Genomic DNA, 21,875 nt, shown 5'->3' on the forward strand with positions numbered 1-21,875 from the left:
AATCTTAGCCACTAACCCCCAGCAACTACCGTGTCCCCTCTACATTCCCCAAACCCCAACACAGCCCTACCGAGCAGGTTCGGAACAGCCCTAGACAATCTCCTGACTTCTCACACGCACAGTCCTCAGTCCTGCACACTTCCCATGCTCCTTACCTACACCTAACTTCTGATTCCCTTACCACCGGCGATCGGGGTCAGTGGACTCTCCTGGACGGACTGTCCCGGTAAACAACTTTCCAGAAAGCACTGGCTCCTCAGTACGTTTATTACAGCTCCACAAACACCAAGGTAAAGAGTCCTCTTGCAGAAGCTCTGATACGTCACCCTAAACAGATGTAATCTGATTTGGTTTGAAGTCTCAGACACTTTCAGAGATTCAAAAGAATGAGGGCGTCTCATTTGCAAGAAATTACTATAAAATATTTACAATTGCAAAAAGTCCCTTTCATCAACCATTTCCATTTCATGTTTTTGTGTGTCATTTTTTATTCTGACAGGTTCTTCTGATTTCACAAAGGGCCTCTTGAATATACATGCCTGGAGGAAGTCCAGGAAGTCTAGTTAAGGGCCTCAATTAAAGGGTTCAGGTTAAATAGTTGTACAGCCACACAATGGAATGCTTTGTAGCCATTTAAAGTGAGAATGTACATCTCTGTTAAAACTATGGAAACAGCTCCATGATATATAAAGTGGAGAAAAGTTATAAAACAGTATGTGTACCTAATTTCTCTTTTAAAAAATAGAGTGGGACTTCCCTGGTGGTCCAGTGGCTAGGACTTTGTGCTCCCAATGCAGGGGGTCCAGGTTTGATCCCTGGTCAGGGAACTAGAGCCCACATGCTGCAACAAAGAGTTCACATGCCACAACTAAAGATCCTGCATGCCGCAACGAAGATTCTGCATGTTGCAACTAAGACCCGATACAGCCAAATAAATAAATATTAAAAAAAAAATGTGCTAGATAGAAATGCAGACGAAAAGGTATGGATGGCTAGACACCAAAAAAACCAAGAGCGAACTTTGTCCTGGATAATGGAATTATTAGTGATTGCTATCTTCTTGTATATCCTTGTCTGTGTTTTCAATGAGCCCGTATTATTTTTACAAAAAAACAAAAAACAAAGAAACAACAACTCTATTTCTTAAAAAAGAATTCTGTATTAATAGTACTTCACACTGCCACCAGCAGTCATCCTGGGGAGGACTCTAACAGCTAGCTGGGAGCAAGGACCTGAGGAGAGACAGAAATTGAAAGGGGAAGTGAAAGAATACCAAGAATGAATATCTGTATTATGTTTTAATTATATTCAACTAGATGAATAGATTTCAGGGATTTATTTCTATTTCTGCCTCCACTTAGAGAGTGTGCTTTCCTAAAGGTCAGGTACAATGTCTCATCCATTTTTACAGCTCAGTATATGGTACCATGATGCCTGACATATCATAGGTGCTTAATAGACTTGTTGAACTATTAAATGCATGAATGAATGTCAGCCAAGCAAGAATCAGTGTTTATTATAATGCTCTAGATGGAATCCCTTTATCCCATCTTGGCATATTTTATCTTATTTTTCCATAACGTATGTAGAAAATTAGCAGCGCTTTTTTACATGTCAACTACCTTTCACTTTTAGAGACCTTCCTTACACACTGGCAGAGGCACTGTTGCTTGCAGATTCTCTTATGTTTCCTTCTTTCCATTACTTGGAACATGTTTCTCACCCAGAAACTTGTTGTTGACTTTTGCCAATAACTTAAAATGAAGAGTGTTTACAACATCATTGAGGAATTTCAAATTCCTTAAGATCACCTTTGCATCCTTTTTCCTTTCCCATCCTCATATTTGTATTTCTCTAGACGTCATCCTGTAATTTTTTTTCCACCTCATACATATGTGACTTTAGGTTTTCTGTGGCCAGACCATTACAATTGACAACATCCTTTTCAAAACAACATACTAATCATATGTTAAGGTTGAGGTGAGCCCTGAAGTTTAAAACATGACCTGACAATGAAGCAAAATATTTTAAGCTAATTCTAGCCTAGATGTGTCAGCAGGAATGCTAGGGGTATTTCACCATTTCAGAGGTGGTACCTTGATTTCCAATGTCCTGCTCCCATTCAAAAAAACTATATGGGGATATATGTATAAATACAGCTGATTCACTTTGGTGTACCTTAAAAACTGGTACAGGAGTGTTAAGCAATTATATTCCAATAAAGAACTAAAAAAAAAAAGTATACATTGAAATTTATGAACTATTTAAATGGCCCTGGATATAGTACTCTCTTTAAAAGCTCAATTATGTTTCTAACTTCTTAGGTTGCCATTTCTAAGCTCCCACTCTCTCCATTTATTTATTTATTTACTTATTTATTTATTATTTTTAATTTCTAAAAAAAATTTTTTTTGGCTGTACCGCGCAGCATGTGGGATCTTACTTTCCCTACCAGGGATCGAACCTGCACCCCCTACAGTGGAAGCGTGGAGTCTTAACCACTGGACCATCAGGGAAATCCCTCTCACCTTTTCTTAGCAGTATCCAGGAGTATCCTCACAACCTTCTCCCATCTCAGTGTTTCTTTTCTCATTCTTTAAACAATTCTGAGAAAAATTCCTCCCTACTTATTCTTTTGGCACCCCATATATCTGCCTATTCTTATTGTATGTTTTTGTCTCAACATGGACTTTGAGTCCTTCCACCTTCTGGAAATCCAGAATATCTACAGACAGTACCATATTTCATACTTACCCCCTCTCTTCTTTCATCCCTCTGCTTCGCTCTCTGAAAACCAAGCTCATCTGTTTGCTCTTTCAACATCATTTTCTCTCACCTTCCTCTGTTAACTACTCTTGTATTTTCTCTTATATCTATACTTTCCTTATATCAACATCTATCTTTCACTATCATTTCTCCTTTATCTTTTTTTTTGGCTGCATTGGGTCTTTGTTGCTGCACACGGGCTTTCTTTAGTTGCAGTGAGTGGGGATTACTCATTGTTGCGGTGCACCGGCTTCTCACTGCGGTGGCTTCTCTTGTTGCAGAGCACGGGCTCTAGGCACGTGGGCTTCAGCAGTTGCAGCACACGGGCTCAAGTAGTTGTGGCTCATGGGTTCTAGAGCGCAGGCTCAGCAGCTGTCTGCATGGGCTTAGTTGCTCCATGGCATATGGGATCTTCCCAGACCAGGGATCAAACCCATGTCCCCTGCATTGGTGGATTCTTAAATTTATATCATCCTTAATAATTCAGAGGTGATACCCCCAATATTCATTATTCCACATATATAGCATATATGGTGGTAAGAATCTATACTAATAAGTAGCGCTTTATAATTACATCACAAGGATTTTCTATAACATGTGGCTACCCATCTCAAGGAACCACCAAAGAGGTCTGGAATTTCTTACTAAGCAAGCACAAGGATTTATAAAGACACACTTTAGCAGACAGAAGATAAAATGCAACTAGGAAATAAATCAGTCTTCAAGATTCTTCCTTTCAAGGTAAATTCAGTAATTCTGCCAAGTAACCCAAAGCCAACATTTCCAATGCCCAGGTCTCTCTCACTCTCTTACTACCTGCTCCACACTGTTCTTACATGATCTTCATTAGATGCCAAAGGAGCAGCAATTCTGTCTGCTTGCCTAGTTCCTTCTTCTGACTAAACTTAAGACCACAACTCTTCCTATTTTCTCATACTTTCTGAGGAAAGACCTGCTTAGATTCCTAGTCTCAGGGATCTTGAATTCATAAACTGCTTTCTTTTCACTCTTCTCTACCTTACACTTGGATTCCATCTTTCATGTATTATTTAAGCCAGTCTGAGACATTTAGTCATCCAGAGTAGTTTCTTATTTCAGTATTCAATAATTCTTAAGCAATATCTTGAATCATTAACTCAGCCTTTTAACATATTAAGTGCAACACACAGCTGGTATGCCAAAACCTTACACAATAAAGAAGGTTTTTCTTCCTTCACTTAAGTTTTTAAATTAAACTTTTTATTGCAATATAATATATATACAGAAAAGTGTACAGGGACTTCCTAGGTGGCTCAGTGGTTAAGAATCCACCTGCCAATGCAGGGGACAGGGGTTCAATCCCTACTCCAGGAAGATCCCACATGCCTCAGAGCAACTAAGCCCACGCACCACAACCACTGAGCCTGCGCTCTAGAGCCCATGAGCCACAACTATTGAGCCCATGTGCTACAAATACTGAAGTCCGCAGGCCTAGAGCCCGTGTTCCGCAACAAGAGAAGCCACCACAGTGAGGAGCCCATGCACCACAATTCAGAGTAGCACCCCCGCTCATGGCAACTAGAGAAAACCTGTGTGCAGCAACAAAGACCCAATGCAGCCAATAAATACTAAATAAATAAATAAATAAATTTATTTTAAAAAGTATACAAATCTGTGTATCACTTAATGAGTTTTTTTTTTTGAAATTGATCACACCTGTATAACCAATACCCAGGAGAAGAAATAGAACAACTTTAGGAAAAACACTCTTTGGGGTCCCTCCCAATCATTATTCCCATTCATTCTCTCCAAAGATAAACACTAACCTGACTTCTAGACTAGTTTAGTCTGTTTTAGAATTTCAGATAAATGGAATTACAGTATGTATTCTTTTATGTCTGGCTTCTTTTCCTCAATATTATGTTTGTAAGATTTAGCTATGTTGTGTGAATAGCAATAGTTGTTCATATTCATTGTTGTATAGGTTTTCATTTAATTATTTTTAGGTTAGTAATTATAGTCTTATTTACGGAGTTCAACAGACTCAAACTTACATTAGATTAAAATCACTGCTCGATTATTGATATTAAAAGAACACCAGGGGACTCTCCCTGGCAGTCTAGAGGGTTAAGATTCCAAGCTTCCAATGCAGGGGTGCGGGTTCAATCCCTGGTCAGGGAACTATGATCTCACATGCCACAGTGCATGGCCAAAAAAAAAAGTTAAAAAAAATAAAATAAAAATAAAAGAACATTGGCAAATTGTCTTCAATCAAGCATTAAACTAGATAACAATGGTAATTGCTTAACTCCCTTTATATATCCTCAGTTAAAGGGTATAATATCTTAAATCTTTTTTGTAACAAGGAAGGGGATGAATAAAAGTTGGGATGCTAGATGTGTGGTCCAAAGCCTTCACTCTTCAGGAGAGGGTTCACTCCAGAGTTGAAGGTTCCCTCCTGACTATATGGTATTGTGCTGGGAGGAGGACTGATTTACAGTGAAAGTATGTCTCCATCTTTTCTACCTGTTTCCATGTGGATATTTTCTCATTTGCCTGATATTTAGGAGTCACTCAGCTAATTTCTGGATTTCTCTCATAGGAAATTGCTGTGTGTGTGTCTGTGGGAGGAAGGACATTTAGGAGACTCCTATGTCACCATCTTGGTCTCCCCTAAATTTGCATGTTATTTTTTTAAAGCATTACTTAACTCACAAGAAAGCACAGGGGTTTTTGTTTGTTTGTTTCTATAGAGCTGACAAGCTGATTCTAAAATATATATAGAATTGCAAATGCCTAATAATTTTTAAGAGAAGAACAAAGGTGAAGAAATTATACTACTTGATTTTTACTTACTTTAGAGATACAGTAAGTGAGACAATGTAAGGATAGATATAGATCAATGGAACAGAACAGAGGATCCGGAAACAGATCCATGCAATTACAGTCAACTGATTTTTTAATTAATTTATTTATTTATTTATTTATTGGCAGCACTGTGTCTTCGTTGCTGCACAAGGGCTTTCTCCAGTTGCCACAAGCGGGGGATACTATTTTTGTGGTGCATGGGCTTCTTATTGCTGTGGCTTCTCTTGTTGCGGAGCACAGGCTCTAGGCACGTGGGCTTCAGTAGTTGTGGCACATGGGCTTAGCTGCTCCACAGCATGTGGGATCTTCCTGGACCAGGGTTCAAACCTGTGTCCCCTGCATTGGCAGGATTCTTAACCACTGTGCCACCAGGGAAGCCCCTAGTCAATTGAGTTTTGACAAGGAGTCAAAATAATTCAATGGAGAAAGAATAGTCTTATTAATGAATGGTGCTAGAACAACTAGATATTTATGTGAACTATAGATATCCTTACCTCACACCATATGCAAAAATTTGCTCAAAATTTATCATAGGCATAAATATAAAAATTAAAACTATAAAACTTCTGGAAGAAAATAGAGCAAAACATACTGCAACATTGTGATAATCAAAGATTTCGTACACTGAACAAGGGACTATAAAAATAATCAGGTGTATTAGAAGAAGCAAATATAATTTCTAAAAACAAAAAATATAATTATTGAAAAACTTAAAAACCTAATTGGATAAGTTAAAGCAAATTAGACACAGATTAAGAATTGGTGACTTAAAGACAAGGCTGAAATATTACACAGGAAGTGGCAGACAGAGAGACAGAAGAATGGAGAAGGAAAAATGAAATGAGGAAGCAAAATCCTAAATGAAACTAAAAGCCAAGAAAAAAGGAAAAAAGAAACAAAGTGTGAAATAAGATAGCAGAAATAAATCAAAATATTTTAGTAACAAAAATAAATGTAGGGCTTCCCTTGTGGCACTGTGGTTAAGAATTCACATGCCAATGCAGGGAACACGGGTTTGATCCCTGGTCTGGGAAGATTCCACATGCCACAGAGCAACTAAGCCTGTGTGCCACAACTACTGAGCCTGCACTCTAGAGCCCCACCACCACAACTACTGAGCCTGTGTGCCACAACTACTGAAGCCCTCATGCCTAGAGCCCGTGCTCTGCAACAAGAGAAGCCACCTCAATGAGAAGCCTGTGCACTGCAACGAAGAGTAGCTCCCGCTCACCGCAACTAGAGAAAGCCTGCGTGCAGCAACGAAGACCCAGCACAGCCAATAAATAAATTAATTAATTTTTTAAAAAACGACATTATACTTTTGAGATTTAACCATGTTGGATAAAGTAAAGTTAACTCAGCTCTTTGCTGCATAGTATTCCATTACATAATTATCTGCACTAATACTATAGCTGCTAGCCACATGCAGCTATTGAGCACTTGAAATGTGGCTGTTATGACTGGGAGACTGAAATTATTTTAGTTAGTTTAAATTTTAATAGCCACATGTGACTAATAGCTACATATTAAATAGTGCACTGCTAGATATATACCTAGAAGCAGAACTGCTGATTCTTACAATATGCACATCCTCTATTTTAGAAAATCATAGCATATTGTTTTCCAAAGTGTTTTTACTCCCACCCACAGTGCATAGGAGCTTCTGTGGCTCTACAAACTCACCAACACTTATATTATCAGACTTTTAAAATTCTGCCATCTATTGAGTGTGAAATTGTATTTTCTTGTAATTGTAAGTTAATTTGCTTTCCATAATTGCAAATGAGGTTAAGTATCTTTTTATTGTTTATTGATTGTGTTTTCTCTCCTGCAAAATGCCAACTTAGTACAAGTCTTCAGTACATTTTTATAGTACATGGGGGGTGGTTAGTTGTTGTTATTCATTTACAGGCATGTTTTATATTTTTCTATTATTATTTTGTTAGTTATATGTGTTGCAAATATATTTTCCCAGTTTGTGACCTGACTTTTCATATGTTCACACAAAAACCAGAACACAAATGTCTCTAGCAGCTTTATACATAATAGACAAAAACTGTAAACAATTCTGTGAAGAAAAATATATTTGACCTCCGCTCCCAGTTTCTGACACAGAGTTCCTAAAACCCTGTAATTTCCTGAGTGACAGGGGTGTTAGGAATATCTTTTGTTCTAATATTTATCCTTTGATCCTGGTTCCTGACATAGACCTCCTATAATCCTTAGAATTTCCTGGATGACAGGAGCACCTTCTGTTCTCATGAGATGACTTTTGGTGAACTCCTGGATAGCTTCAGAATGGGGACTGTCACTAGAAAGATCAAGTCGTGATTAGAAGCTTGGAACTTGCAGCTCCAATCCCTATCCTCTGAATAGAGGAGAGGAGTGGAGATTGAGTTAATAATCGATCATGCTTATATAACGAAGCTTCCATAAGAAATCCCTGAATTATGGAGTTTGGAGAGCCTCTGGATTGACGAATACATCCATGTGCTGGGAGGGTGGCAAACTCCAGCTCCACAGGGACAGAAGCTCCTGCACTCAGGACTCTTCCAGACCTTGCCCTGTAGGTCTTTTCATCTGGCTATTTATTTGTATCCTTTATTATATACTTTACAATAAACCAGTAAACACAAGTGTTTCCATGAGTTCTATGAGCAATTATACCAAAATATCAAATCTAAGGATGGGCTTGTGGGAACCCCCAATTTATAGTCAGTTGTTCAGAAGTATAGGAGGCCCGGGCTTGTAACTGGCATCTGAAGTAGGGGGCAGTTTTGTGGGAATGAGACTTTTCACTGTGGGGTCTGCACTAACTCTGGATGATGTCAGAATTGCTTGGTTTGAGGCGGGGGAACCCACAAATTTGGTGTCTTAAGTGTTGTGAGTAAAACAGAGGAAATAAGTGTTTTCACTTAAAACTCAGAAGTCCTTCACCAGGTGAGAAAACAAACTGTGGTACATCCATGCCATGGACTACTACTCAGCAATGAAAAGGGGGTGGGTACTGATACAGGTGACAATCTGGATGGATCTCCAGGGAATTTTGTTGAGTGAAAAAAGCCAATCGCGAAAGGTTAAATTTGCATGATTTGAGCTACATAACATTCTTAAAATGACAAAATTATAGAAATGGAGAACAAATGAATGGTTGCCAGGTGGAGGAATGGGAAGGGAGGTGGATGTAGCTATAAAAGGGTAACACGAAAGATCCTGGTGTCAATGTTTTGTAACTTGAGTGTATCTATAGTAATAGCAATATCCTGATTGTGATATCTCAATATAGCTCATCCCAAAGATTTTCAATAAAGTGAGTGTGAATCAGAACCATCTGGGGAGCTTTAAGACACACACACACACACAAACCTCCAAATGATTTTTCTACTCACACACATTACCTGATGACTCCAAGGAGGTAGGCCTTTAGAGACATTAGATAAGGAAAGGTAAGTGGGAGAGTTCTGTTTTAGGAGAATGGCAAAATAAAGGATTAGGTTGGGGGAAACTAGACAGAGTAAACCTTATGAAGAAGATATTCCAACAGTACAAACAAGGCATGATGCAGATCTGTACTATGGTGCTAGCTGTAGGGACAGAGTTCTGAGGAGTTTATGTCTCAAAAAAGGAGCTTAGGGACTTCCCTGGTGGCACAGTGGTTAAGAATCCACCTGCCAAAGCAGGGGACATGGGTTCGAGCCCTGGTCCAGGAAGATCCCACATGCCTCAGAGCAACTAAGCCTGTGCACCACAACTACTGAAGCGTATCTAGAGCCCACACTCTGCAACAAGAGAAGCCACCACAATAAGAAGCCCTCGCACTGCAACGAAGAGTAGGCCCTGCTCGCTGCAACTACAGAAAGCCCTTGCACAGCAGTGAAGACCCAACACAGCCAAAAATAAATAAATAAATTTATTTTTTTAAAAAAAGGAGCTTTACCTCTCAAGCAAGCTTCTTAACTCAGTATTGACAGTAATCCCTAATGTCCACAGCTGGATAAAGGATATATTTCTAGGTCTGCAACAAAATAATCACATGTTCCTGCTTTGTGAAATCAGCAGGTGTCCCTGCCACAAGACAGCATACCCATCTCTTCCTGGTGGTCCATGCACTTTCTCTGAGGCACAGTTAGTTGCAGAAGGACCTGATGAGACCTTTATCAATGGCCTCACCTCCCATCTCCCAAGTCCCCCAGTTTCCCTGAAAGGTCCTTGTAACTCAAATTTAAAACCACTTATCTAGACAAGGCTGCTACACAGGTAGTTCTCCCCTAGTCTTGGCTAACTTTCTCCCTGTCTGGAGCCCGGAAGGCATACCTGGACAGGGGCAAAGCTGGGCACCCTGCTGTGACTGCTCTGGCCTCAGCTTCTCAACAGGGAGTGGTCACCTGTCATAAGCAGTATTCAAAACCAGGAACCAAGGTGTGGTCTGGGCTCCTTTAAGCTCCAGAGTTTGGGGGTTCCTGGTGAGTCCTCAGGGAAGAGTCCAGAAAAGGAGGGTGGAAGAGGGGTGGCCCACTGCGGGGGGGATTCCTCCTCCGCATCACTGTTAGCCTTCTGCTTCAAGGTAAGATGGGGCAAGAACAGGGAAAGAAGGGAATACTGTTCCGGGAAAATTCCAGAAACCCCCTCATTCCCCAGGAATAGACAGCATCTAAAATAGCTGGGTTATACATTTCTTTTCTCTGTAGTATCTATATTTTGGTTTCCTTTGGGAAACAGATGAAAACCCATTTCACTGATCAGTACACAGTGCCTGTCTCATCTGCCTGCATAGGCACCTACCAAATTGTCTGTCCTTTCATTTTACCACCTCTCTGATTCCACTCCTTCATAATGTTCAACTTTTCCTTTATACCAAGATTAGTAAATATGAACAGGGCAGTTTGGGTCCTGTTGACAATAACACAACTCCTTGCCAACCTCCCTTGGGAAGATCTTATAGAGGAGGTAATGTGGAGGGAAAAGGACAATGTTTGCTTCTCCCCAGATATGTTTCTCCTTAATTTGGAGATGTACCTTATGAGTAAACTGGTATGGGGAGACAGTAGAAGAGGCAAGGGAAAGAACTTGCTGGGCTCAGCTACAGGAATAACCAGAGTCACCAGGGGTTGGGGTGTGGGTGAGGCGGGCAGAAGGGCTTTGACATTTCGTCACATAGCTCCACCAATCACGTGGTGATCAATGAGATCTTGTCAAGGTGGTGAGGATGCAAATGCCTCCCACAGATCTTAGAGGAAGTCATTGGGTTTGATAAAGGCACAGAGCACAGAAGATTGTAGGTAGTCAATAAATTTACATTGAATACAATGTTCCTTAAGTTCCCACATGTTTTACATCACACTTATGTTTACTTCTCTCCAAACTTCCTTTCAGGAAATGAGAAAACGAAAGTGGGAAGAGGACACTGAGAAACAAAATTTTAGGGGAATTTTGTTCAGTGTCTATGAGGAAGAATCATAATAGAGCTAGAGAGAAAAAAGTATGGTCAAACAAAGGCCAAAAGCTTAGGAACAGGCCTCCCCAAAGAGGCAGTTTGCATGCAGATTTGGTTAGGCTTTATATGGCAGCAAAATCACAGGAAGAAAGGGCCGAGCTCTGGTTCACCTCACCACATCAACTTCCACCATTTGCCTACCAGAGCAGCTCAACCTCCCCAGCCCCGCAGGAAGAACTTGGCCTTCAGGAATCTTGGCCCAAGAAGGAGGGGTCCACATGCCCACCCTATGTCCACGTTTTCTTTATCTGCAGAGAGGCTCTAGGTCCCAGCTCTGGCACTTCTCTTACTTAGGAAACACAAAAGCCCTATTCCCATCTCACAGGGTCTCTACTCTACACAGGAAGGGCAAACACTTTCACCATCAATTGTTCAGGCTTTGACCAGCATGGGGTAGACCCTGCTGTCTTCCAGGCTATATTTAACCAAAAGGACTTCCATCCAGTCATCAACGACAGCATCCCCACTCATGTCAACATCTCCTTCACCCTGTCTGCCATCCTGAAAGTGGTGAGTTTTGACTGCTACATTCTTTCCATAGGCTGCTAATAGGAAACAAGAACTCTTTACCCTGTCAGTCCAACATTGCACCTGTCCAGTGGTGAGCAATGAGTCCCCTGAATGAATTTTATACAGGTTAAATGTTCATCCTATGGGGTGGAGAGACCTGAAAGGGAATGCTGTAGTGACATTTCTGTAGGAAACGTTTGTCCTTGAGTCCTGCCCTTATATTCTACTAAAAAAACATATTCCCAATGGTCCCCATGCTGTTTTCCCCCTACATTTTCCATGCATCCTGCATTTTTCTGAACTACTTTTCTTTTGAGTCTTGTAATTGAAAAGCTAAACTGTCATATGGGACCACTTTTAGGAAACAAAGGAAGGAGGTAGACTAGGACCTGATTTCATGATATAATGATCCTGAATGGGGATTTTTTTTTGTCAGGATGCACAACTTCATCCTGCTGCTGATGTCATTTCTGTGGTTAAAGCTGGTATGTAAACTCAGCTTTCTTCTTCTCTTTCTCCTTGCCTGATTTTCTGGCTTTGTTTGCAAAAATCACATTTGTTGAAATTGACAGTGCCCAAGGGAATACACAAAGCCAACCAGAACGGGGCCAGTGCTGGTGACAAATAGCTTTCTGGGCTGCCAATCAACTCTGAAATTCAGATGGAAAAAACAGGAAGGAGGGCAGCACAGTTGGAAGCCCCTAAGTAAGCTTCAAGGCCCAAATGTACCCAGCACCCAGCTTAAGATTTCCCTTGAGCAGGAAGTGAAAGGCCAATAAGACTTTGTTAGCTAGAAAAGAGGATCATTATCACCAGAAAGAGAAGAGGGGGACTTCCCTGGTGGTCCAGTGGTAAAGAATCCGCTTTCTAATGCAGGGGATGTGGATTCGATCCCTGGTCGGAGAACTAAGATCCCACTTAGGCAACTAAGCCCACGTGCCACAACTACTGAGCTCGTGCACCTCAACTAGAGAGCCTGAGTGCCACAAACTACAGAGCCCACACGACCTGGATCCTGTGTGCCACAGCTAGAGAAGAGAAAACCCGCACGCCACAACTAGAGACAAGCCCAAGCACTGCAACAAAAGATCCCTCATGCCTCAATGAAGATCCCATGTACTGTGACTAAGACCCGATGCAGCCAGAAATAAATAAATAAATAATAAATAAATAAAATAAATATTTTTTTTTAAAAAAAGAGAGAAGAGGAATCAGAGTTTAAAAGGAAATGTGGTTTAAAAAAAAAAAAGGGCAGAGAATTCCCTGGCGGTCCAGTGGTTAGGACTCCTTGTTTCCACTGCAGGGGGCACAGGTTCCATCCCTGGTCAGGGAACTAAGACTCTGCATGCTGCACGGTGTGGCCAAAAAAACAAAACAAAACAAAAAAGCAACATGCATAACAACGTGCACAGTATGATTCTATCTGTGTAAATAAAAACGAATGCTGAAATATATTTTTTTCTATATATAAAAAACTGTTAATAATGGACCTGAGTTGGGGATATGAACTGAGTTGGAATAAATTAAGGAGGGAGAAAGTTATTCTTTATATTATACCTTTCTGAAATTATTGAAGTTTTATCATATGCTCATAGTACATATTTTTAGAAAAAAATACATATTTTTACATTTTAAGGGACTGGAAGGGCAGGAGATGCTGATATAAACTAGCTCCAGGTATTAGCCATAACCATCCCTCTGTACCCTGTGCCCTAGATTTGGAGTCACCCTTTCATCAGCTGGGACCCAGAAGAATGTGGTGATATCAATAAACTCACGGTGACAGCTGAGAACCTGTGGCTCCCTGACATCTTCATTGTGGAATCATGGGTATCAGGACTGGGAAAAGCTGGGGGAAGACCCTTCTGCAAGGAGCACGTCAGGGCAGTGCAGGGCAAACCCACACAGTGAGGCCACTGAAAACTTATTTCAGGGAGGAGCACAATCCCAGCTTGCCAACTTCTCCCCCAGAAATGAGAAAGCGGTAGGCAGAAAAGATGGCGGAGTGCAGCATTGGGAGGCGCTGCCTTAAGAGCAAAACTTAAACGGATGTGAAACCCAGCGCATTTGCCTCCCTCCCTTTCTGCCACTTAGCACGGATGTGGGTCAGACCTGATGGCCTCTCTGCTTGTGTGACTAACGAAGGTCGTATCGTGTATAACAAATCGATGCGGGTGACCAACACCTGTAGCCCGGACACCTTCTACTTCCCCTTCAACCAGCAGAACTGCATGCTCACTTGTAGCTCTTTCCTCTACACAGGTGAGTTGCAGTGGAGGTTCTGGCATGGGGTAAAGTGAGATCAACCAGTGGGGCAACAAAAAGCATTCAGAGGCAAAGTCATTTTTTTTAATGCATGAAAAGGGACAGTGGCGTATTTGCTAATTGGGGGTGTGTGGATGGTGGGGTGAGGGGGAAGCTGAAATTAAGAGATGACAAGACTTCCTGAGAAAGCCCGGAATTGAAAGGAGGCAACTGGGCAGCAAGGAAGTCACACTACAGAGCCATCTGAAAAAGGTAGCTAAAGCAGTTGTCGAATCATCTCTCTGAGCCCCACACAGAGTAGGTGCTGAGCAGATGTGTGCTGAGTGAGTGTCTGCAGTGGAAAACATGTTGCTGGGTATGGACAAGGAAGTGTGGGAGATAACAGACACCTCGCGTGACAATGGCCGCACACAAGGGCAGTGGGAGCTCCTGGGCATCAACAAGGCCACCCCAAAGATGTCTGTGGGCTCCAGTCATTGTGCCTAGATCATGTTCTATGTAAGGCCAGAGATTCTGGCATGGCTGTCCACCCCCATATCTTTCTCACTGGACCCTTCTAAACCTCAGAGCCTCTCACCTCTTGCCCGGAGACGAGAAAGTCGCTGGGCATCATAACCCTCACAGCGTTCTTCTCTCCCAAGTTCCTCGAAGCAGCCCCCCTCTCTGAATCTGCCAGCTCTGGCCTAGGTTTTCTTTGGTGGGTATGGGGGAGTCCGTATGAAAGCTGCTCCTCATCCAGCCCCAGAAAGAGCCCCTGTTGGAGTGAGGATATCAAGAAAGGAAGGGTCCGGAATAATCCCTAGGTTTCCCTTCAGTTCTAGCTTCACCTGGTTCTCTGCTCTCTCCTCCCCACCAGGTGGCCATCAGGCGCAGGCCCAGCCTCTACATCATAAAGCTCCTGGTGCCTAGTAGCTTTCTGGTCACCATCGATGCCCTCAACTTCTACCTGTCGGCAGAAAGCGAGAATCGTGCCCCATTCAAGATGACACTCCTGCTGGGCTACAACGTCTTCCTGCTCATGGTAAGTGACATACTCCCTGCCAGTGGCACCCCCCTCATCAGTATGCCCCCCAACCCACTGTTGGAAGATGAAATAAGAAAAAAAGGAGGCAGGGTAGGCGGGTGAACTGGCTAGGTCTACTGAGGCAGCTAAGGCAGAGGGAGGCAGTGATCATCTTAGAAAGGGCTCGGTGTGTGAGACAGAAGAAAGGGGGTCTTGGTGGTTCCTCTGGACCTCACTCAGGTGTGCTCCTTCGGCCACCCAGGTGTCTGCTTTGCCCTGTGTCTGTCACTGATGGTGGTCAGCCTGATGGGGACCATCTTCATCACCTACCAGCTGCACCTGGCCACCACCCAGCCCCCAGCCATGCCTCGCTGGCTCCGTTCCCTGCTTCTGCACTGCACCAGCCCTGGGAAATGCTGCCCTGCTGCTCTCTGGAAGGAGGATGTGGGCCTGGCCCTCACACCCACCCACCTGTCTGGTAAGATAAGTCTGCACTGCCCACATTCTCTGCACTGGGCCCAACTTCCCAGTCCCCCATTTCTCTAATCCTGTCTCCTTCCCACTTTACAGCTGAGTCTCTGTCCTCTCCACAGGACAGAAGGAGCCAGAGGAATTGGTAGGGAAGGAACTGGGACCCAGAGAGGCAGAAGTGAATGGGGGCTCAGGATTGACAAGGGCCCGGCTTGCTGACCTGTGGGTATAGTTCAGTCACATGATGGACACCCTGCTCTACTGTATCTACCTGCTCTTCTTGGCCACTTCCATCACCACGGTCATCGTCCTCTGGCACACCTAGGAGTAGAGTTCTAACAGTGCAAGAACAAACGATGTTCAGGTTTCTTTGGCTTCAACTAACCATCCCAGGCCCTGTTCCTCTGCTCCAGTCCACATATAACAGTCCCAAAAATGTGCCCATGATTCCTGCTCCAGCCCTCCCTGGGCTTAAACAGAACCACTGATGACTCTCAGAACTGACGTTATATTCCCAAAACACAACGAATTCAGAATATACATGTTTATGTTAGAAATGTAATTTTTTACTGGAAGAGGAAAGCTTTATAATGAAGACTACAAATATTTACAAAAAGTAAATCACGTTGCTGGAGTATAGAACAGGGATTAAACCTCTTTTGAAAAGCAGGCTAAAATATTTATTTATTATTTTAACAAATATTTATTGAGCATCTACTACCTGCTAGGCACTATTCTGAATTGTGAAGATACTGCAGTGAACCAAACTGCCAAAAATCTCTATCCACACAGAGCTTACATTGGGGGTGGGTGGAGACTGAGAGTAAAGAAGATAAGTAAGTGAAATGTAGAGTATGTGCTAAGCGCCAAGGAGAAAAAGCAAATCGTGGAAGGCAGAGTGGGAAATGTGGGGAGGGGGCTTCAAGTTTAGGAGGGTGGCCAGGGAAGACCTCATGATAACTTCCTGCCGGGCTGGGTCCTGTGCATTGTCCCACAAATTACTGTGGAACAGCCGCAATTAAATTATTGTGGAACAGCGAGCTGGAGTCTGTTATAACCCAGTCTTCTACGAGAGGCTCAGAGGTTATGTAACTTGCCCAAGGTCATGCAGCTCTTGCTATTTTTAGTTCTTTTTTTTCAGGGATAGACTTCACGTATGCGCTTAATGAACATTTATTGAGCCCAGGTGAGGGGATAAACAAATGACCTTGGGTAACCCTGTTGGAGACTTGAGGACTTAAACACAGTGTCTGTTCTCAAAGAGCTTGTGAAATAGCTGGAGAAATAAAATACATATGCAAATAATTTCAACGAAATGTAGAACATGTTTTTAAAGTTTTGTTGAGCAGCACTGAAGAGAAACTGTGGGAATTCCCTGGTGGTCCAGTGGTTAGGACTTGGTGCTCTCACTGCTGGGACCCTGGAGTCAATCCCTGGTCGGGGAACTAAGATCCCACAAGCTCGCCGTGCAGCCAAAGAAAGGAAAACAGGGAGAGAGAGAGAGGGAGAAACTGCTCTAGAGTTCAAAGGAGAAAGCATTCTTCTAGCTGGAGCAATGGTTCTCAATCCTGGCTACACGTCAGAATCATCTGAGGAGATTTTCAAATAATTCTAATATCCAGGCTTCACCCCAGACCAATTAAATGAGAACCTTTGGCATGGGCCCCAGCTCTGGTATGTTTGAAAGCTCCCCCATGAGATTCTAAAGTGCAGCCAGAGTTGAACCTACCCGGCTAGAGGTTAGGAGAGCTCCGTGTGGAGGAGGCAGTGAAAAGAATGTATGAACAGATGGAGGGACATGAGGCCTGAGAGGACTGACTGGTCACAATACACCTCTGGGGTTACATATAGGTAAAATCATAGCAAATGGGCCTCATGGGATCCAGGGGTTTGTGCAGCAGTAGTTAAACAGTGGGACCCAGGCAGAATCCCAACACACTCATTCTCGTGGTACTCAGGGGACCTGAGTGTCCAGAACAAGCTCATAAAACCATCTGCCAGAAATAGTCCCCAGTAGAATGCACATGGTGCAGACTCTGGCAAACAGTTTGGCAGTTTCTCAAAGTGTTGAACACAGAATTACTATATGATCTAGCAATTCCATTCCTAGATATACACCCAGGAGAAATGAAAACACACCCAGGAGAAATGAAAACATATGTTCACACAAAAACTTGTACTCAGATGTTCATAGTGACATTATTCATAATAACCAAAAAGTGGAAACAACCCAAATGTCTATCAACTGATGAATGGATAAATAAGACGTTATATATCCATACAATGCGATATGATTTGGGCATAAAAAGCAATGAAGCACATGATACAGGCTACGACATAGATGAACCCTGAAAACATGCTAAGTAAAAGAAAAACCAGTCACAAAAGACCACATATTATATAATCCCACTTATATGAAGTGTCCAGAATAGTTAATCCATAGAGGCAGAAAGTAGATTAGTGGTTGCCTAGGATTCAGTGGGGAGCAGGGTGGGTGAAAGAGGAATGGCTGCTAATGAGTACAGGATTTCTTTGGGGGATGATTTAAAAAAAGGTTCTAAAATTAGACTGAGCTGATGATTGCGTAACTCTGCAAATATACTAAAAACCATGGAATTGTGTGCTTCAAATGGGTGAATTTTACGGTATGTAATTATACCTCAATAAAGGAGTTAAACAACAACAAAAAATAAATAACCCCACCACAAAATTCTCTCTGCTCACCACATCCAGCTTATTCTCTCATTCCACTGCTCCTCACTGTCACCCCCGAATCTGATTCCCAGACCCATATATTCAACTTCCATCAATGTCTGCCCCTGGCCCTCCTCTACCTTCGCATGACTCACCAGAGCTCGTGGACCTAGGCTCCCCACCCACCTATCAGCTCTACATGCTTCCTTGATGTTGACATCACTCACAGCTTCAGCTCATACACAGCTTCCACCATTTCTAATTATATGAATTCCTCACAGCCAGACCAGCTCAGGGCTCCTTGATAGCAGATGGGGATTCAGACATTACACCTAAGATGAGTTTCCAGAGCCTCGGACTATTTCCCCTGGGGATGGAGGAGGCTGGCGGATGCAATGAAGAACAGCAGCCCTGCTTCAATTTCTGCAATTGAAGAAGAAAATACAGGGGTGGGGTAGCTGATAATCCCCACTGGTAGCTGACTGGTGGACCTTCTACACATGCCACATGCCATCAGGTCTAAATGAGAGCTTTTGCCTCTGTGGACCTTCCAGTCATCTGGTCCCTAGAACAGCAGCATGGAATGAATGAATGAGTAAAGCACTCATTCATTATTTAGCCAAACTTTACTTAGTGCTGACTTATGTTCTAGACATTTTTTGAAGTGCTGGGGATATGGCAATGAATAACACCAACAGGAGGAGACCGAGGAGGAGACGGGAGGAGACTGATGATTTCATATACTGATAACTGTTCTAAAAAAAAATAAACAGGGTAATAGGACAGAGGATGACACACAGATTAACAGAATGTTCCAGGAAGACCTCTCTGAGAAAATGACATTTGTGCCAGCTGAGAAATGAATGATGAGATGTGTCCTGGGATATCATCCTGATGTATTTATTCATCAGGAGAAGTTAGGATGAAACATAATAGACAGGCTCTACATTTATGGAAGCAGATCAAGGTAGCCAGGATCTTTGAATGAGCAAGGTGAGAAACTGGAGGGAGAGTCCCACGTTGGTTACTTTGTTGCTATTGTGTAATGTTTAAGGATTGTGAGGGTAAGCATTTATAATTCCATCAAAGAATTTAGAACAGTATCTTTCAAATAGTTTTCATCATGGAATCTACTTTACTCACCCCTGCATAATACCTCACTAAAATAAGAACTGGTGATACTATAGAATTGAAAAGGAACAAAATTAGAAGTTGCAACTAACTTGCTGCTATAATTACATGTGATTTTGCTTACTATATACTATATAAGAGAATATGAGTTTACATGAGTCTTTTTAATTAGAAAACAATGCCCTATAAACTTTAAAATAGGCAATATTTTTGTTATACTTGTGTTGATATTATATTACAAGTTACTTAACTAGCTTACACTCTCTGAAAGTATATCACCAGTGTAGTGTCACTACACAAGTAGATTTAAAATTTGTATACATGCACTTTAACAATCAGGTATAAATACCTGAACCACAAAGAAAAACTACTTTTTTTTAAAGCAAAACTACTTTTGATGCAAATATGCACTGCAACACCCTGAAGGAGGAAATCAAACAATTCACATGACATTGAATAGACGATGATGAAACAAAGCTACCAGTTCATTATCAAAAACCAGTAATAGGAGCTCAACCACCTCAGGTCAATGCTGCTTACGCATTGATAACAAAAAGCCCTGGAAACTGAGAGAATCCCAACGTGGGGGTGTCTGCTTGCAGGCAGATGTTTAACTTTGCCCGAGAATACAGGATCTTAGTAGAATGAATCAGTAGCTGAATCCTGAGGACACTTGAGTAATGTGCAAATTTTAGTTTACAAATGCCTCATTATAGCAATCCTGAATCAGCAGGTCCTTAGTGATACGTAAAGCTGAAAGACCTGAAGAAAGGACTTGGATTTGTCAGCCCTTCAGGAGTCCCTCACTGCCCTCTAGTGCGGACTCTACTCAGAGATCATTAGTGACCCAAGGATATGTCAGAAGAGCATACTATGCACAGATACCTGTGTTACCCATATTTTCCTGACTAGAATTTGAGCACATTGTCAGATTTTTTTGTGATTTGTAAAATCATTTCTATGAACAGCCTTATAAATCATTTCTTACATGAAAAGAAATATAACAGTTGCAAAGAAAACAATGAACAGGTATCAACTAACATGCACCTGTGATTTTCCTCATTGACCTGTTGTTGAAATTAATGAGTTGATGAACTATTATTCCATTTGTCCTGTTGAGAACTCTGCCTGTTTGAGTATTAATGGGTCTAGAGTAAAATAAAAACATTGTGGCTGCTGCAGTTTTCATGAAAGGTTGTTAGTTTAGGCCTTTCTTTGGTTTAGATATAGGAAAGTTGTTTTAATATTAATAGCCATCATTTACTGAGTACAGTTGACCCTTGAAAAACATGGGTTTAAACTGAAGAGGCCCACTTTACACAGATTCTTTTCAATAGTAAATTCTGCAGTACTATACAATACTGAGGCTAGTTGAATCTGGGGTTGGTTGAATCTGCGGATGGAGAGCTGTAGATATGGAGGAACCACGGATATGGAGGGCCCACTATAAGTTACAAGTAGATTTTCAACTATGCGGCAGGTGGGTACCCCTAATTCCTGTGTGGTTCAAAGGTCAACTGTACTTTCTATATGCCAAGCCCATTACAGTCATTATCTCATTTGATCCTCATAACAGTTCTATGAGGCAGCTATTAGCATTAGACATCTAGGTAGAAAGAGAATAAGATCCTTCCCCAGGATCATATAGCAAGTAAGTGGTAGAACTATTTTTAATCCAATTTTGTCTAACTCTTAATCCTATGTTTTAACACATCCAGGTCACGGCCAAGGAATGCAGAAATAATAATTCTTGAACATGAAAAACCAAGCATCCATTCTCTGAATTCAGAATGATCCCCACCAAAAGATTTATTCCATTTCGCTCTGATAACTCTTAACTTCAGGGTGTCAGTCTTCACTGTGGCCAACATCAGCCTTTGGACTTTCCAAAGCTCTCATGACTTCCTTGTCTCTCACTAGAACCCTTAGAAATGGCTTGTTCACACACACAAATGAATGTGTGTATAACTGGTGAAATCTGAATAAACTCTAGGGATTATACTGTTTAAAGACAATTTTCAGAAAAAAGGCAAAACCATGACTCGTACAAATATAAAAGGAATACATATTAAAGAATTGATTGGGTGATGTCAGCAACATGGCAGAGTCAAAGCTCCCTTTGCCTCTCCCCTTCAGTCTACAACCCATAAGACATCAACATTCAACAAAGGTGCCTCTGCCCAACACACCAGGACACCAGAGAATTCCAAACATCTGTACAGCGGAAGGTGGGTGGACTGGAACACATAGAGGAAGCAGAACTGAGGGAACAGCAGAGTCAGTGCCTGCAATCCTGGCCCTCTGGCCATGGCAGTTGAGTCCACTGCCCCAGATAACCTGGTAGCCGCAGAGGAGGCAACACATGACTCCAGCAGCCCCAGCAGCCGCAGGTAATCGGACAGCAACAGCAATGGGGCCTGGGACCCTGTCCCTCCAGCCGCTGAGGCACCCATGTTCCTGGCCCTTGCCTCCAGACTCGCAGTGGCAGAGCCCGTGAACCTTAAAATATCCAGGAGAGAGGCTCCTGAGTGATCTGGGCTCCCCCCTCACCCTAAGCCTCCCACCACAGGGCAGATCCTGTGACTCAGGGGAAACTAGTGGCAAGGGAAAGGCCCACTATTCAGTGCACTAGGAAGCGACAACAGCAGCACTGGCAGAAGCAAGGCAGCAATGACCCCAGAGGCATGCGAAGTT

The 21,875-nt window shown here is 42.3% G+C and overlaps 1 protein-coding gene and 1 pseudogene across 8 annotated transcripts in view; one reads left to right on the plus strand and one right to left on the minus strand.

Annotated features, from left to right (window-relative positions):
• Positions 1-21,875, minus strand: part of ABCC5 (ATP binding cassette subfamily C member 5) — a 188,660-nt gene that overhangs the window by 120,048 nt on the left and 46,737 nt on the right. Inside the window, exons 1-2 of one of the 8 annotated variants that reach the window (XM_057739775.1) lie at positions 9,928-9,951; positions 9,551-9,628 (exon numbers count right to left, since the gene is read on the minus strand). The exons of the other annotated variants lie outside the window; for them this stretch is intronic. The gene's annotated coding sequence lies outside the window, so the exon portion shown is untranslated. Of the gene's footprint in view, positions 1-9,550; positions 9,629-9,927; positions 9,952-21,875 lie in introns of those variants that run through there. 8 annotated transcript variants of the gene reach the window in all.
• On the plus strand, positions 9,015-15,681 carry LOC130855518 (5-hydroxytryptamine receptor 3C-like; annotated as a pseudogene).

Source organism: Hippopotamus amphibius, chromosome 6 (genome assembly GCF_030028045.1).
Source record: "Hippopotamus amphibius kiboko isolate mHipAmp2 chromosome 6, mHipAmp2.hap2, whole genome shotgun sequence".
Taxonomy (NCBI): Eukaryota; Metazoa; Chordata; class Mammalia; order Artiodactyla; family Hippopotamidae; genus Hippopotamus; species Hippopotamus amphibius.